The sequence below is a fragment of the Bos indicus genome, chromosome 22, assembly GCF_029378745.1.
Source record: "Bos indicus isolate NIAB-ARS_2022 breed Sahiwal x Tharparkar chromosome 22, NIAB-ARS_B.indTharparkar_mat_pri_1.0, whole genome shotgun sequence".
NCBI lineage: Eukaryota > Metazoa > Chordata > Mammalia > Artiodactyla > Bovidae > Bos > Bos indicus.
In genome coordinates, this window is record NC_091781.1 from 5,264 (window position 1) to 21,318 (window position 16,055).

At 38.6% G+C, this 16,055-nt stretch overlaps 1 pseudogene; it reads right to left on the reverse strand.

Annotated features, from left to right (window-relative positions):
• Positions 1-9,982: 9,982 nt before the first annotated feature.
• LOC139178707 (ankyrin repeat domain-containing protein 26-like) lies at positions 9,983-15,154 on the reverse strand (annotated as a pseudogene).
• Positions 15,155-16,055: the final 901 nt, after the last annotated feature.

The window sequence follows — 16,055 nt, forward strand, 5'->3', positions numbered from 1 at the left end:
CTTTCCCTTCTGTCACTATTTTAAAAATAGTTTCTACCTGTGGGCATCACAGAGTCCTGTCTACCTATCCCTTCCACACATCATCATCCTTTCTGTCTATAGCACGTGCGTGCTGTGTGCTAAGTCACTTCACTCTGTTGACTCTTTGGGCCCTGGACTGTAGCCCACCAGGCTCCTCAGCCCATGGGATTCTCCAGGCAAGAATACTGGAGTTGGTTGCCGTGCCTTCCTCCAGAGGATCTTCCAGACGCTGGGACTGAGCCAGAATTGCTTATGTCTCCTGCGGGTACCTTTTCACTAGTGAAACCTAGGAAGCGCACTATAGTACAGATAGATAGATGGATAGTGAAGTCGCTCAGTCATGTCCGACTCTTTGCGACCCCATGGACAGTAGCCAACCAGGCCTCTCCGTCCATGGGATTTTCCAGACAAGAATACTGGAGTGGGTTGCCACTTCCTTCTCCAGGGGATCTTCCCGACCCAAGGATCGAACCCGGGTCTCCCACATTGTAGGCGGACGCTTTACCGTCTCAGCCACCAGGGAAGTCCTCTATAGTATGCTCAGTTCCAAATGCTCATAAGTGATTGTTCAAGTAGAGTCTGTTTTATACCATGCCAATCCTCACACTGAACTCAGTGACATACAGTATACATACTGACCCAGGGATCGAACCCGGATCTTCCACATTGCAGGCAGACGCTTTACCGTCTGAGCTACCGGAGAAGCCCCTATTAAATCATGTATGTGCCTATTCAAATACCACCTTCCAAGAAAATTCTTTTCTGAAAATCTAATATAATGAGACAATCACTCTTTATCCCATTAACAATATATTTTTTTGCTTAGAAACAGACGATACATTAACTACATGCAATAATTTATTTGTCTCATTTCCTTCTCCCTCTATACACTCCAAGAGAGTAGAAATTTCTGGTATTATTATTGTATCTTATATCTCTAATGCCTAGAAAATTACCTAGAAAACACATTTGGTCTTCAATGAATACTTGCTGGATGAACAAAAGATGAAAAGAAATGAAAATTTCTGACTAAATTCATAATATTTAGTACTGTGCTCACCTAGGTAAGGGAGCTTCCCTGGTGGCTCAGATGGTAAAGAATCCCCCTGCAATGCAGGAGACCCAGGTTTAATCCCTAGGTCAGGAAGATGCCCTGGAGAAAGAATGGCAATCCCCTCCAGTATTTTTCTCTGGAGAATCCCATGGACAGAGCAGCCGGGCTACAGTTTATGGGATCACAAAGAGATGGACACGACTATGTGACTAACTCTTCACCTGGGTAAGACTTTAGATGATGTCTCCTTAATGAATATAGTTGTCACATGAGATTTAAAAAGCTAAAATACCATAAATAATACACTCGACTTATATGAGTGCTTCTATTGCCAAGTACTGTATCTTGGAATATATTTCTTTGCCTAATTTTAAGTCTTTAGCTGTAGCTGTATATTCTATAAACATTTGACTCTTTTGCAGTTTTCAGAACCACAGAAATGACACTTCCATTATCAAAAGGGCCTCTCACAAATAGTCCTTGAATATAGTTTATTAACACTGGTCATATTCAATTTAGAGATCTTGCCCTTTCTAAGCTAATAGAGATTTCAGAAAATCTGAAGCGTTTATTCAAAATTCTCCAAGCCTGGCTTCAAAATACGTGAACTGTGAAGTCCCAGACATTCAAACTGGTTTTAGAAAAGGCACATGAACCAGAGGTCAAATTGCCAACATCTGCTGGATCATCGAAAAAGCAAGAGAGTTTCAGAAAAACATATATTTCTGCTTTATTGACTATGCCAAAGCCTTTGACTGTGTGGGTCACAATAAACTGTGGAAAATTCTGAAGGAGATGGGAATACCAGACCAGCTGACCTGCTTCTTGAGAAATCTGTATGCAGGTCAGGAAGCAACAGTTAGAACTGGACATGGAACAACAGACTGGTTCCAAATAGGAAAGGGAGTACGTCAAGGCTGTATATTGTTACCCTGCTTATTTAACTTCTATGCAGAGTACATCATGAGAAACGCTGGGCTGGAAGAAGCACAAGCTGGAATCAAGATTGCCAGGAGAAATATCAATAACCTCAGATATGCAGATGACACCACCCTTATGGCAAAAAGTGAAGAGGAACTAAAGAGCCTCTTGATGAAAGTGAAAGAGGAGAGTGAAAAAGTTGGCTTAAAGCTCAACATTCAGAAAACAAAGATCATGGCATCTGGTCCCATCACTTCATGGGAAATAGATGGGGAAACAGTGGAAACAGTGTCAGACTTTATTTTTTGGGCTCCAAAATCACTGCAGATGGTGACTGCAGCCATGAACTTAAAAGACGCTTTCTCCTTGGAAGGAAAGTTATGACCAACCTAGATAGCATATTCAAAAGCAGAGACATTACTTTGCCAACAAAGGTCTGTCTAGTCAAGGCTATGGTTTTTCCTGTGGTCATGTGTGGATGTGAGAGTTGGACTGTGAAGGCTGAGCGCCAAAGAATTGATGCTTTTGAACTGTGGTGTTGGAGAAGACTCTTGAGAGTCCCTTGGACTTGCAAGGAGATCCAACCAGTCCATTCTGAAAGAGATCAGCCCTGGGATTTCTTTGGAAGGACTGATGCTAAAGCTGGAACTCCAGTACTTTGGCCACCTGATGCAAAGAGTTGACTCATTGGGAAAGACTCTGATGCTGGGAGGGATTGGGGGCAGGAGGAGAAGGGGATGACAGAGGATGAGATGCTGGATGGCATCACTAACTCGATGGACATGAGTCTGAGTGAACTCCGGGAGTTGGTGATGGACAGGGATGCCTGGCGTGCTGCAATTCATGGGGTCACAAAGAGTCGGACACGACTGAGCGACTGAACTGAACTGATCTCTCTTTTCCTCTTCAAAATAATATGAACAAGACTCTAATGTATTAGAGATGCTGAGCTGTAGACAGGGCTAAGGATTCTCTCCACTTGAAAGTATTTACATGGAAACAAAATGGGATTACAGCTTTAATGTTTCTCACTACATGATTGGCTTAAGAATATTTGTATTAATTCCTGAAATAATGACTCTGTCACTGACTAATAATAATGATCACTATTTTGTTACTGGTTTTATGTTGTATTTAATAGTGAGACCTTTAAGTATTATTATCAACCTTTATTCCTAGTAATTTATTATTGATTTGTCACAATACTCATTACCCCTTTGCAGAGATAGTTGTCAAAAATCAAGTCGCTTGATGAGTGAAAGAAAAGATCTAAAAGGAATTGAAAACAATAGAACACATTTGCATCTGTTTGGATTTTAAATGGGCTGTAATATTAAAAATGGAAATGAGACTAGAGACAATAAATTCTTCTGAGAGACACACCCTCTCTCGTGTATGTGTCTGTCTCTGTGTGTCGTGTTTGCTACGCCTATTTTTTTACTTGGAGTAAAATTGCTTTACAGTGTTGTGTTGGTTTCTGCCATACAGCAAAGCAACTCAGCCACTATTATAAATATATCACCTCCCTCTTGACTTGTATATGTTTTTGATGTATATGAGAATAGAATGCATTTAATGAACTTCTTCCTAAGCCTAAATAGATATGACGTTTTTTCGCATGAGAATTAATTTGAAAGTTTTTATTTTTACTGTGGTGGTTGTATTATTTTTTAAACAAAATGAAACAAACCTTCAATTCATGTATACACTTATCCAATGATAAAAGGAGTAAAAGATTTTTTGTGAGCCAACAAGAAAATAAAATCATTGAGAAGTCATACTGTGGTTATTAACAAGTTCAGGAAGATGGTTCCCAATCAGAGAAATCAATATCATTTCTGGCAAATAAATGCAGAATTAATTTAATTGAGTCAGTAGGCATAAATGTTTCACTTACAAATACATTTTTTCTTTCTCAAAAAGTTATTTCCTCTTATATTCTTGAAGATAGGACCTGGAAACCTACCTGAAGTGAGCAGATCTTGGGTAGCTAAATGATAATAAGGAGATGGTCTTTTATTTTACCAGGTATATGGGGGCTTAAATCCCTGAGTTACTGCCCCTGGGTTTTGATGTTAGCAAACATTTCATTAATTATGTTTCTGCTTCTGTGTATTCCCCTGTGAATTCAGAAACAACTTTGCAAAGGCTGAGTTTTGAAGCCTCACTATTGCTGCCAAATTGATCTATGGTAGAAGAAAATAGCAATTTGTTTGTATGGTGTGCTTCACAGTTATCCTGAAACTGTCTCCTCCTTGTCCAGTCATACAGGAAACCTAATGAAATTCAAAAAGATCCTCCCTCCGTCATTTTCAGCTCCTTTGGACTGGTCACTGTGTCTTTGAAACAGTCTCCTTCAATACATTTAAAAATATTGCTACACTTTGACCATATTTTCTTTTTTTATTGAAATATGAGGCATATACCATACAATTGATCTTTCTTATGTAAGTATGCAGTTCTTGTTTTTATTGTTTTTTAATTATACTTTCAAGATTGTTCAATTATCTCCAGTCTCTAAATCCAGAATATTTTCATCACTTCAATAAGAAGCCCCCACCTGCTGCCCGTCAGTTCTCCTTCCTTAGCCCATAGCAACCACTAATTCTATGCGGCTTCCTATTACGGATGTCTCATACAAACAGAATCACGTGGTACCTTTTTTTGTTCTCATATGTTTTGTTCATTTGTTTATTTGTTTATTTTCTTGTCAGGCTTCTTTCCTTGAACATAATGTTTTCAAGTTGCATCCATGTTGTTCCACTTATCAGTATTTTGTTTCATCATTTTGGGACAATAATATTTCATTTTAAAGATACAATACACTTTGTAGATCCCCTCTTCAGTTAAGTGACTATCAGGTTTTTTCTAGTTTTTATCTACTATGAATAATGATGTTATAACATTAGTAACAATCATCACCACACACTGTCTTATTCTCATCCTACCACATTACTTACAGGCATTTCATTGACTTTATGACTCCCTCACATTTCCTAAATAATGCATTTTTTTCTTTCTGAATTACATTTTATTTATATAAGAATATTTATATTACATTTAAGACCTCAGGAAAAGTCAATGATTTTTTTTTTCATTTCCTAAAATTTCTAGTGCAAGAATTTGAAAAGGTAATAGTATCTAAATGTTCATTTACTACTAAGTATAGTAGTAATATTTCTGTCTATTAAAGTGGAGGCTGAGGAGCTTGGTACTTCCCACCCTGGGCTCCATGCGGCGGCCGACAGAATGAGTCTGCATCTCTTCAGTGACGAAAACATCACTGGTGACAAAAGTAGGGAAAACTGCGACTTCCTGTTTTCACCCCCGGAACTTACCGGAAGGCCGTCTGTTCTCCGTCTGTCACAGAAAGAGAATGTGCCGCCGAAGAGCACAGCCAAAACTGTGAAGGTGACTTTTCAGACACCTCTACGGGACCCACAGACATACAGGATCTTAAGTCCCAGCGTGGGCAGCAAGCTCAAATTTAAAAAAAAATAAATGAAAATAAAGTGGAGGCTGAGGAACAAAAATAAGAATGTAACTGTGTCCAGAATTCTCTACTGATAAAGTTCATATATGCAAAGATGGCTCATTTAAAAATTTTTACACAAGTGATTTTTGTAAATAAACAGAGTTCATAATTTTTCTTAAAAAAGTTATTTGTTTGCTACTATCCACATTCATTCTATCAGACAGAAGACTCACTCATATTACATCCTCCCAAATTCTCCCTTCTAGACAGCAACGGAACTCTTTCAGTGAGTCAGTTCAGTCACTCAATCGTGTCTGACTCTATGCTACCCCATGGACTGCAGCATGCCAGGCTTCCCTGTCCATCACCAACTCCAGGAGCTTGCTCAAACTCATGTCCATGGAGTCAGTCAATTTGGTGCCCAAGAAAATAAAGTCTGTGACTGTTTCCATTGATTTCCCATCTATTTGCCATGAAGTGATGGGACCAGATGTTGTCATATACTCAATGGACATGAGTTTGAGTAAGCTCTGGGAGTTCGTGATGGGCAAGGAAGCCTGGCATCCTGCAGTCCATGAGGTTGCAAAGAGTCAGACATGACTAAGCATCTGAACTGAACTGAACTGACTTGGTGATGCCATCCAACCATCTCATTCTCTGTCATCCCCTCCTCCTCTGGCTTTCAATCATTCCCAGCATCAGGGTCTTTTCCAATGACAATCATAATCATTGGACACTCATTTTCCAATGAATCATAGTTCTGGTATCTTTGGAAGTAGCCCAATCATACCAGATACAAAGATCTTAGAGCAAACTTTGGGTATGAAGTCCTTGGACTGCAATAAGAGCAAAGCAGTCCATCCTAAAATAAATCAATCCTGAATATTCATTGGAAAGACTGATGCTGGAGCTGAAACTCCAATACTTTGGCCACCTGATGCAAAGAACTGACTAGAAAAGACCCTGATGCTGGGAAAGGTTGAATGCAGGATGAGAAGGGGATGACAGAGGATGAGATGGTTGGATGGCGACCCAATGGACATGAGTTTGAGCAAGCTCTGGGAGATAATGAAGGACAGGGAGGCCTGGCATGCTGCAGTCCATGGGCCCGCAAAGGGTTGGACATGACTAAGTGACTGAATAGCAACAAATCCTCCATTATAAATATGTTCTGAATCATCTTTATCCATTCATCTGTTAACAGACATTTAGGTTACTTCTATGTCTTGGCTATTGTAAACAGCACTGTAATGAACATTGGGGTACACATATCCTTTCAAACTACAGTTTTCTCTGAATATATGCCCTGGATTGGGATGGCTGGATCATGTGCTAACTCCATTTTTAAGTTTTTAAGGGACCTTCATACTGTTCTCCATAGTGGCTGTACCAATTTACATTCCCACAACAGTGTAGGAGGTTTTTCTATTCTCCACACCCTCTCCTGACCTGCCTCTTGACAAATCTGTATGCAGGTCAGGAAGCAACTGGACATGAAACAACAGACTGGTTCCAAATAGGAAAAGGAGTACGTCAAGGCTGTTTATTGTCACCCTGCTTATTTAATGTATATGCAGAGTACATCATGCGAAATGCTGGGATGGATGAAGCACAGGCTGGAATCAAGATTGCCAGGAAAAATAATATAACCTCAGATATGCAGATGACACCACCTTTATGACAGAAAGTAAAGAAGAACTAAAAAACCTCTTGGTGAAAGTGAAAGAAGAGAGTGAAAAAGTTGGCTTAAAGATCAACATTCAGGAAACAAAGATTATGGCATCCAATCCCATCACTTCATGGCAAATAGATGGAAAAACAGTGGAAACAGTGGCTGACTTTATTTTTTTAGGCTTCAAAATCACTGCAGATGGTGACTGCAGCCATGAAATTAAAAGACGCTTACTCCTTGGAAGAAAACTTATGACCAACCTGCTGCTGCTGCTGCTAAGTCACTTCAGTCATGTCTGACTCTGTGTGACCCCCTAGATGGCAGCCCACCGGGCTCCCCCGTCCCTGGGACTCTCCAGGCAAGAACACTGGAGTGGGTTTCCATTTCCTTCTCCAATGCAGGAAAGTGAAAAGTGAAAGTGAAGTCGCTCAGTCGTGTCCAACTCTTCGCAACCCCATGGACTGCAGCCCACCGGGCTCCTCCGTCCATGGGATTTTCCAGGCAAGAGTACTGGAGTGGGGTGCCATTGCCTGTTCCACAATGACCAACCTAGACAACATATTAAAAAGCAGAGACATTACTCTGCCAACAAAGGTCCGTCTAGTCAAGGCTATGGTTTTACCAGTGTTCATGTATGCATGTGAGAGTTGGACTAGAAAGAAAGCTGGGGGCTGGTGCACTGGGACGGCCCAGAGGGAGGGTATGGGGAGGGAGGCGGGAGGAGGGTTCAGGATGGGAGCACGGGTATACCTGTGGCGGATTCATTTTTATGTTGGGCAAAACTAATACAATATTGTAAAGTTTAAAAATAAAATAAAATTTAAAAAAAAAAGAAAAAAAATGAAATTAAATGACAAAAAAAGAAAAAGCAAAATAAAAAAGAAAAGAAAGAAAGAAAGAAAGCTGGGCACCGAAGAATTGAGGCTTTTGAACTGTGGTGTTGGAGAAGACTCTTGAGAGTTCCTTGGACTGCAAGGAGATCCAACCAGTCCACCCTAAAGGAGATCAGTCCTGAATATTCATTGGAAGGACTGATGTTGAGGCTGAAACTCCAATACTTTGGCCACCTGATGCGAAGAGCTGACTCATTTGAAAAGACCCTCATGCTGGGAAAGATTGAAGGCAGGAGAAGGGGATGACAGAGGATGAGATGGTTGGATGGCATCACTGACTCAATGGACATGAGTTTGAGTAAGCTCCAGGAGTTGGTGATGGACACGGAGGCCGGGCGTGCTGCAGTCCATGGGGTCACAAAGAGTTGGACACGACTGAGTGACTGAACTGAAATGAAGTGACACCCTCCCCAGCATTTATTGTTTGTAGGCTTTTTGATTATGGCCATTTTAACCAGTGTGAGATAGTATCTCTTTGTGGTTTTAATTTGCGTTTCTTTAATGATTCACGTGTTGATAATCTTTTCATGTGCCTCTTGACCACCTGTATGTTTTGTTTGGAGAAATGTCTATTCAGATCTTTTGTGCATGTTTTTGTTTGGATTGTTTGTTTTGTATACTGAGCTGCATTAGCTGTTTGTAAATTTTGAAATTAATCCCTAGTTGCTCACATTGTTTACAAATATTGTCTCCCATTCTATGGATTGTCCTTTCATTGTGTTTGTGGTATCCTTTGCTGTGCAGAAGTTTTTGTTGTTGTTTTAGTTTAAATAGGTCCATTGGTTTATTTTTGTTTTTATTTCTGTTGCCTTAGGAGGTGGATACAAAAAAATATATTGCTGTGATGAATGTTTTGTTTTTTTGGCTGTGAGGCACATGGGGTCCTAGCTTCCTAACCAGGGATCAAACCCACACCCTCTGCCTTGGGAGGCATAGTTTTAACCCTTGGACTGTCACGACATTCCTTCACATAGATTTTTAAAATATCACACTGTTTTTGAACAAACATCTGCAGGTTCAATTACATAGGTTCTTAGAATTTTGAAAAGTAGATGATTTGGCAACTGTACTATTTTTCTATTTGTGACTAATCGCCTTCCCTGGTGGCTCAGATGGTAAAGAATCTGCTGGCAATGCAGGAGACCCAAGTTCGATCCCTGAGTCAGGAAGATCCCCTGGAGAAGGGAATGGCAACCCACTCCAGGATTCTTGCCTGAAGAATTCAGTGGACAAAGGAGCCTGGAAGGCTAGAGTCCATGGGGTTATGAAGAGTCAGACATGACTGAGCGATTAAAACTTTAACTTTTCACTTGTGGATAATGTGCAAAATATGGAAATAATGGGGGGAAATTACGCATCTCAAAACAGCTCAAAGCTGAAATGTTACACAGCTTCACGATCATGTGCTTATTATCACTATTGATCTATTCTCATATTATACTGTTTATCTGCTTTATACTTATTTTCTATGCTGCTTTAAATCATACTTTTGGACGTGATCCTGTGTTTTCTCAGTATATCTCACAGCCTCTGTAAGTTGATGCTGTGCTTCTTGCAACTAAAAGAAAAAGAAAAAACAACTGTTTTAACTACTAATAACCTAGTAAATCCGCCATCATTGGTTTTTGTCTCTTTTGTCTGCATATTGTTAACAGCTGCTTTCCTGTCATACAGCAGAGATGAGTTGTTACAACAGACACCTTACAGTCCACAAAGTGAAAATATTTCCTGTCTGCCCTCTGTAGGTTACTGACCTCTCCTCCAGCACTCAAACACAACATCATCCATGCTTTAAATCAGATTTTCTCAAATAAACATATAAATTTATAAACTACTCAAATCTGAAATTTTCCCAAATTTGACCAAAACAAATATGACCAAAAGGTATGACAAGTTACTGAAACCAAAGTACAATATATAAAATATAGCATCTGGCAAACCTGGAATTGACTGTCAAGGTAATCCATGTAACTGAAACTTATTTTTGAAATATTCATTTTAGGTTTGAGCATTTCATTTATCCACTTCATCATGATACTGAAATGTGGTAACACAAAGATTAAAATCCTTATCCTAATAGTGAAAGAGTAAATTACTAACACTATCTATATTAATAATTTAGAACTGAATCTCTTAACATTTCATAAGCAATACAATGTATCTACTCAAAGTAAAGCATCTCTTGGGTCTAATTTTTATTTGCTGGATACAAGGTGTGCTTTTAGGCTGGTTTAGAGACCATAGATTCACAGCCTATGTATTTTTTATGTTCAACTAGATTCAACATTTAGCCAGAATCAAGAATTGCTTTAAACTTTATTTCAGGAAGTCTGAGAATTTCTTCTTCTGGATATTCACTTCTCTTTCTGCTTTCTCATTTTCGTACTGACACATTCTCTTTTTTAAATGACTACACTCCTTGATTAACTCCTTGTTTCTTTCCTCCAGCACCAGACCTTGTTTCTCACGTTCGGCCTGAAGTTCTCTCACCATGGGCTGAAACTGGTCTTGGATGCTAATGACTGTCTTCTCTTTACTGTCGGCTCTGTTTTGTGTATCATCCAGTTGCTCTTGGAGCAACATGTTTTCACTCTGGAGTTGAGATAATCTCTCCTCTAAGGATTCCTACTTTCCAATATATTTATTCACTTTGCCTTGTTCGTTCTGATACATGTGTTCAATTTCCTGCTTTTGATGCTCTGTTTGGCTTAGGTCTCTCTGGACACATTCTAACATCAAAATCTTTTCTCTGAGAGAATCTCTCGTGTGATGCAGCTTAATTTCTAGGTTATTGAACTTACTTTTCACTCTAGAAAGCTGCTGGGAAAGCATCTCATTGTTATCTTTCAGGTTAGCCACATCGGACTTCATTTTGTCATGCAAGTGTAACCGCTCGTCTCTTGCTCTCTGGAAGGCAAGTTCCATGTCTCTTTTTGATGTCTGACATTGATCATGATCGTGTGAGGCAGCAGCCAGTCTAGAACGGTAGGATTCCACTTTCATTTCCAGTCTTCATTTGCTTTCTTTTTCGTTCTCCAGCTTAGAGTTTAGCATTGTATTCTTAGCTGTCAGAGCATTAAGCTTGCTGAATATACTTAATATACCGGGATATAGTCTTTGTTAACGTTTCCTCATTCCGTTTTATTGCCTTTTGAAGATCATCATTCTTTCCTTTTACAATTTCAATGTCCTCAAAATATTTCTTTTCCTTTTCCTGGTACTGATTTTTCACTGCATCTATCTCCAGTCTTAGCATGGCAATTTCATCCTGCAGCATGTGGTTTTTGCACAACAGGTCTTTTGCTTCTTCACAACTATCAGAAACCTAAGTGAAACAAAGGACACTTTTAGCTAGTACTCAGTAAAGTGACATTTCATGATTTCCTCTAAAATGAAAGACTGCTGTCTATGGGGTCACACAGAGTCGGGCACGACTGAAGCAAGTTAGCAGCAGCAGCAGCAGCAACCTCTATGTTTATACAATGAAAAGACTGCACCAAGTGTGTCTCCAAATGGAAAAAATAAGGTTCAATACAAATCTCAGACATTATACAAGCAGAAATAGCCAAAAGTTCAAAAATTTAATTGAAGACAACGAATCCATGAAAGTAAAAAAGAAACCCCAAAAGACTTTTCAAGAAGCTCAGAACTGGAAAGGGTTTTTTTTTTTAATTACAACGAACTTGGGAAGGCTTAAACCAAAGATGTATAGATCTGACTACACTTAAAAATTGCATCTGATGTGGTATATTTGTACAATGGAATACTACTACGCCATAAAAAAGAATGAAATGCTATTTGTAGCAACAGGGATGTTGGACCTAGACATTATCACACTAAGTGAAGTAAGTCAGACAAAGACAAGTATTATATCATACTGCTTACATGTGGAATCTAAAAATGAACTTATTTACAAAACAGAAAGAGCTTCACAGACATAGAAAACAAACTTACGGTCACCATAGGCAAAAGGGAGGTATGGGAAGGGAGAAATTAGGATGTTGGGATTAATATACACACTGCTGCTGCTGCTGCTAAGTCGCTTCAGTCGTGTCCAACTCTGTGCGACCTCATGGACTGTAGCCTACCGGGCTCCTCCGTCCACGGGATTGTCCAGGCAAGAGTACTGGAGTGGGTTGCCATTGCCTTTTCCTAACATATACACACTAGTATATATGAAATATATGAATTGATACTTTTGAACTCTAGTGTTGGAGAAGACTCTTGAGTGTCCCTTGGACTGCAAGGAGATCCGACAAGTCCATCTTAAAGGAAATCAGTCCTGGGTGTTCATTGGAAGGACTGATGGTAAAGCTGAAACTCCAATACTTTGGCCACCTGATGGGAAGAACTGACTCATTTGAAAAGACCCTGATGCTGGGAAAGACTGAAGGCGGGAGGAGAAGGGGACGACAGAGGATGAGATGGTTGGATGGCATCACAGACTCAATGGACATGAGTTTGAGTCAACTCCGGGAGTTGGTGATGGACAGGGAAGTCTGGCGTGCTGCAGTCCATGGGGTCACAAAGAGTCAGACACGACTGAACTGAAACTGAACTGATAAAATAACCAACAAGGATCAACATAAGGAACTACACTTAATATTCTACAAGAAAAATCTGAAAAGGAATATGTGTGTGTGTGTGTTAGTGTGCATGTGTGTTAGTCACTCAGCCATGTCTGACTCTTTTTAACCCCCATGGACTGTAGCCGATCAGACTCCTCTGCCCATGGAATTCTCCAGACAAGAATACTGGAGTGAGTAGTCATTTCCTTCTCCAGGGAACCTTCCCAACCCAAGGATCAAACCTCGGTCTCCTGTATTGCAGGCGGATTCTTTACAGTATGAGCCAGCAGGGAAGCCCTATATATACGTGTGTGTATATATATATACACACACACACATATACATATATAACTGAATCACTGTGCTGAATACCTGAAACAACACAATACTGTAAATTGACTATAATTCAATAAACAACACTACTTGCTAGCTTTAAAAACACTGCATCTGATACCTAACCTATACAGCTACCTCACAGTAAGAGCCTTAGCCCTATATATATTTAAACAGACTAAATTTCATTAAAAAAACTTTTTTGAGACTATGCTATCTTTCTAACATTTTAACAGTCAATTAGAAGAATTATCCCTCTTGATAACTGTACTAAGCACTTCTACAAATATCAATTAACTCATTAGCTATAATTCTGGAAAGGAAGAAGTTAAAAATATAAATAAGCTGTAGGCTTTTCACCAGGTCTTCTGACTCTAGTAGGCCTCTTACATCAAACCACAGTTACTTCTCTAGTACAAACATACAAAGTAAGCCTCTTATTTCACTCATGGTACACACACTAATGGTAAATAAGGTAAAATGTAGAAAGCTCTTCTTAGAAAATCATGAGATTATTTGCTACAGCAAAAACTTTCATCCTGTCTTCATAACGTTTAAAATAGTAAGATGGGGGAAATACAATGAAGAACACAATAATCATCACTAATATATATTATGGCATATCTATCACTGTTTTCAAAAGTTCCCTGTATGGAAACAGGGCACTCACAGAGCAGAGTGCTCATTTTCTCACAAGTAGAAGAATGACATCCAAAATGTGGTCTCTGAACTGCCTATAGTTTCCTCCTTAGCATCAGGGAAGTGATAAAGTAACCTAGTGATCTTTCGAGGAAACAACATCACTACCAACAACCAGAATATCTACTGTCAGTAGCAAAAGTTTGTTTTTTTTAGAGGGGGAGGGGGGACTTTTATAAGTTTTTTCTATAGAAACAACTTTTTAAGGTGTTCAAAAGTGTTTTAACAACTGATGGCACAGTGTTTACAAATTGAAAACCTGTAAATGATGTGAAAAAGTCATTGATAGGGTATTGGTTAAAGAAATGACAGCAGAGCCAAGAACAGACTCCGATTTAGACACTGAAGATGATGATGTGCATGGAGTGACCGACACGTTCACTCCAAAGCAGAGGGACTCAGTCGGGTAGTGCAGTTGATGGTGGACCACACACGGCCTTCCTTGCCTAAACCACAGTCAGGGTGCCGGCTCTTCCAAGACAGTTGCAAAAACTTTGAGATCAATTCCTATGGAAAATATTAAAGGCCTCTCCTTGGATGAGGCCATCATATGTCACTACCTATCTGAAGGAGACAAACAGATTTGAATTATAAATATTACTTTATCCAACAGATGGAAAATGTTTCCCTCCTCAAAATAAGCTTTCAAAATCCTCTACACTTTCTATGATGCATAGTGTTGGTTTTTAAAATATATACATACACAGAGACATATACACATATTTGAAAATGACTACAGAAAATACCTCAGAGTTCATTTCCTTATTAGCCCTTTCTATCTCCTTTTGTTTGGCAAGGTGATCGGCCAGAATTCCATCCCATAACATTCTGCCATTCCGTTCTCAAGAAAGCTGCTTCTGAGTGTCATTTCGTGCTTCTATAACCTGGAGAGACATTATATGAAGTTTGGGGCCTATACCATTAAAAAAAAAAAAGTTAAAAGCTTAGGAGAAGAATTTAAAATGAAAAAAACTATTTAAAGGAAGTAGCCCTTTTAAGCACAAGGATCTTTATTCCCACATGAATAACTCAGATCTTAATTTAAATGCCTGCTAAATTTATCACAGAGCAAAAACATAGGCAGACATAGTATTGTGAAGGAAAATTTCTTTACAAAGCACTTAGCTAGTTTCTTCACAGTGTCAAAGCAAATTAGCCTGTATTTTAACATAAGAAAGCCAAAATTAATACATGGATTGGAATTAATATTACTTTGCCTAATGTATCAAAAATGCCAACCATTATGTTAATGATTCAGCTTGCTTTATGTCCATTCCTCCACTCAGAAAACATACATGGAGCATCTATGAGAAGCCAAGAGTGGCAAGAAATTAATCACTTAAGCTCTAAATGTCATCGTTCATACTTAAGTTAACAATTTTGTTCTAAACCTAAAAATACATATTACATTAAAGGGATACCATAAATAATATTGACGAAATAGTGTCAGAAATTTGACAATTTCACCAAAGATTGCTCTACCTGATTCAGATCATTTCTCACAGTCTTCAGTTCCATATCTAGTTCTCTGAGAGTGAGTTCAAGTTGCTGTTTCATTTCAACTTTTTTACTATATTGGTCTTCTTTTCTTCTTAACTGCTCCCTAATTTTTTCATACAACATATCAGCATTTCTTCTCTGCTCTCCTTCTTGCTTTAAGGTCAATCTGCAAAACTTATACAGCTCTTCTTAGAAAATCATGAGATTATCCACTGCTACAATAACTTTCATTCCCTCTACATAATGTTTAAAATAGTAAAATAGGGGAAAATATAATGAAAAACACTTAATAATTTCACAGTTTTCATGCCGAGGGTTAAGAATAAAACTGCATCCATTTTTTTTTCTGTCTTGAGAAAAATGACTACTGTAAACATCTGTGCATGGGAATGTAAAGTAATATAAACTTCAAATATAGATCAAAGATCTTTTTTAAGTTCTCATACTTTGACCAAATGATACGATATTATTAAAGAAAATGTATTCAAAATAATTAGAAAGGTAAAAATGAATTTATAGAAAAACATTTCTTGTCATATTAAATATAATACAGAAAAGTGAAAAACAACCAAAAGTCAATTTGCTAAATAATTAATAAGGTTTCCATTATGGTGGAAACCTTCATTCTGTACGGTCATGAAAATGATGATTTGGAAAAACTTACATTAAGTTATTAGAAGCACTCACTGTTAACAACCTGCTATATTATTTCCAAGAATTTCACACTCCACAATACTAGTAACACTTTCTCCTCTGTAAAATCCTAGAGGATAAGCTAGTCCTTATAACACGTCTATGTCTCTGCAGTATTAAAGGAAACAATAGTTCAAATATTTCTCTAAAAGCGAGATGTACAGTACTTCAAGCTGCCGAGCTCTCGTTCCCACTCCACTTTCTGATGCTCTAACTGTGATTTCAC